This window comes from Podarcis pityusensis, assembly GCF_964106645.2.
Source record: "Podarcis pityusensis genome assembly, chromosome: 5".
NCBI lineage: Eukaryota > Metazoa > Chordata > Lepidosauria > Squamata > Lacertidae > Podarcis > Podarcis pityusensis.
The window spans coordinates 79,726,135-79,729,311 of NC_138032.1; the positions used below are offsets into that span (position 1 = coordinate 79,726,135).

The following is a 3,177-nucleotide window of genomic DNA, read 5'->3' on the forward strand; positions in this document are numbered from 1 at the left end:
AGAACAACTGGCTCTGCTGCACTAGGTGCCAAGCCTATGGGTCACCACAGTGTGTCAAGGGAGTGAATTAAGCAGAACAGGAGGTGGGAGGTGGGGTGCCAAATTTTGGCCTTGCACAGGGCACTGCAGAAATCTGAAACACCAAATTCTGCCCCTGGGCGTGGAGTGAGACTAGAGTGCCCTAAACTACGTGCATTCAACTGACAACATGAAAAGACCTTGGGTACAAACGGGAACTCTCAGAATGAGGGCGCTTCACCCAAACAGGTCTATATTTGTACAGTTTGTAGGCACACAGAATGTTTTCTTGCATGTAAGCTTAGGGGGCATGGTGTGCCACTGTGATCCTGCCACGTCCCTTTTGCAGAGTCATTCACCCAAGCTTGTCTGAAAGGGGCTTTGATGACTGGCATCTGTATGGAAAAGCATTGTGTTCGAGATGACATGAAAGTTCTATCTGTGGTGTTTGATCACACTTGAGTCACCGCATCATTTCTGTGCAAACCAGCCCACAGAGTGCCTAATGAAATCCATCTAGCACTAGCAACATTTTTATTACGTTGTGGAATGCTCAAATCACTTCTCACATATTATGTGGAGAATATATTGTCCTTGGTAATCCTTACAATAACACTATAAGGAAGGACAGCATCGTTATCCCCACATACCAGCCTTTCAAGGTCATCCTTAACAGAAAATGCCCCAATCCCTTTTTTTTTAAGTAAACAAAATCTCTATTTCAGTGAGGTGTCCCTACTTTCTCAATAGCCATGACACAAATTCATTACAATAGCTGGTATAGCATAGGAGAAAACCAGAATGATCTGTGAGTCCTCAGCTCACCTCTCACCTCAGTTTTGCCCTCACTCAGTGGCCATAAGCAAAACCCTTTTCTCTCACCATCACCCCCCATCACCTCACCTGCAGTATGAGGAAATAATTCTGGAATACCTCACAGGGCTGTCATAATTAATGACACTGCATGTGATTGTGAGGTGTGGTGACATGTGTGTAATGCTATTACCATTACTAGCTAAATTGCGTCAAGCTTGATAGACTAGGAGAAAGAGAAGTCCAGTCTTTTCCCCAGCCCCATTTCCTTATTCTTCCCTCTAGCAATGTGGCAACTGCATCAAGTAGAACAAGGGGTGGGGTCAACCCACATTTCCCAAACATGTTCCTGCTGCTGTTTCCCAAAGCTGAGAACTGCCTTCAGGTCATTGGGAAGAGGTAAGGAACACTTCCCCATGTGAAGAAAATGCCAAAGAACCTTGATCTTTAAGAAGAAGACTCCAGTTCATTTGACCAGGGGAATATTCATTCACTGACATTCTGTCACTCCCAGTCATGGCTTCAAACTGCCATTGAATCCATTCTCCTGAATTAACAGAAATCACAAATCCATTTTTTTTCCTATGAAAAGCTGTCTGCTTATGGATAATCCTTAGTTGCCCTATGCATTCTTCATATGTGAGTATTAATACTGAAACCTAGGTGCTGTTAGATTGTCCTTTTTTATAGAAAAAAGATGATTTGATAGCAATACAAAGCAATGCAAAATTCAGTGACATGCAAACATTTAAATGATAACTCTATTAGAGGATATTTATACAGTATGCTGGTCTGCTCACTTACCAACTATATGGGTGAATTAAAAATGGTCTTTTTCGCTTTGGTATTCTGTAACTAACCCATTTACCTCAGTTTTACTCCCTCTTTTCCCCTAATCAAAACAAATATTTATGTAGGTTTGGATTTTGACTGCTGGGCTTTCTAAGCTCAAGGAAAACTCTCTCCCATATTACAGGCAGTTCTTTCATGTTAAGAAGGACACATTAAAGGCAAGGAGGAGGATGAGCTGATTCACCTTTGGAGATAAGGGAAATCGGCTGGCTGGCAATTGCTCTTGCCTTGATAGGGAGTTAAATTGGACCCTCCATGGACCCTCCTGTCTCTAATCAGGAGATGATGGCAGGTCAACAGCAGCACCGATCCATCACAACCCATTTCAAAGTTCTCTGTGTGGAGGCAGAGAACGAAACCTCGCACAGCCACTCACTGATCAAAACTGTCCTGGGAGATAAATTTCTACTTCTCATGAGCCTGTTCTGCAGGGGCAAAGATTTGGTTTTCCCATTCTCCACTGCATCCAAGACTGCAGCCTATGGAACTCCATGATAGCCATGGACAACGAGACCTGCACAGTCATGTCCCAAGACCCCTTTCTTGGTCATTCTACAGTGGGATGGAATGTTGAGACACAATATGCAGATAAATATGAAATAGAAATTCCCAGAAATGCTCACATGCTGAGCCCTCGCACCCACGTATCACACATTTCAGCAAAGATTAAAAACGGAAGATGAATTACTACACTAATCAAGTTATAATTACAGCTTATGCATACAGTGGTGCTTGAGAGAAGGCGAAGAAGCTGACATGTGCTGAGCGGGAACGAACAGGCACCAACTGTTGTATGAGTCATGGAACTTACAAATGACTAAGTGGAGACAGAAGCCCAGCTGCATTTCAAAAAAGGGCATGAGAAGGGATGATGGTGGTGGTGATGATGGTGATGATGAGAACAACAACAACAACAACAATACTCGGCCCATCTGACTGAGTTTCCTCAGCCACTCTGGGTGGCTTACAGCACATATAAAAACATAGTAAAATGTCAAACATTAAAAACTTCCCTATATAGGGCTGCTTCCAGATGTCTTCTAAAAGTGTGGTTGTTTATTTCCTTGACATCTGACGGGAGGGCATTCCACAGGGAGGGCGCCACTGCCAAGAAGGCCCTCTGCCTGGTTCCCTGTAACTTCACTTCTTGCAGTGAAGAAACTGCCAGAAGGCCCTTGGAGGTGGACCTCCGTGTCCAGACTGAGTGACGGGGGTAAAGATGCCCCTTTAGGTAAACTGGGCTGACGCCATTCAGGGCTTTAAAGGTCAACACCAACACTGTGAATTGTGTGCAGAAACGTACTGGGAGCCGCTGAAGTTCCTTTAGGACCGGTGTTACATGGTCCCGGTGGCCACTCCCTAAAGAGCATCCTCAAGGTATTTCAACACTGGCAAGTCATAAAATCATGGCAGTGCTACCCCTGCCTGCCTAATACTTGGCAGCAACCTTAAAAAGGGAATGCATCTGAGAGAGGCAGTTTTGTAGTATGATCC

The 3,177-nt window shown here is 44.3% G+C and overlaps 1 long non-coding RNA gene across 1 annotated transcript; it reads left to right on the forward strand.

Moving 5' to 3' along the window:
- Positions 1-1,039: 1,039 nt before the first annotated feature.
- On the forward strand, positions 1,040-2,717 carry LOC308476940. Its single transcript, XR_013986239.1, has 2 exons — positions 1,040-1,230; positions 1,808-2,717. It is a non-coding gene; the product is annotated as an uncharacterized lncRNA (long non-coding RNA).
- The last annotated feature ends 460 nt before the right edge of the window (positions 2,718-3,177 follow it).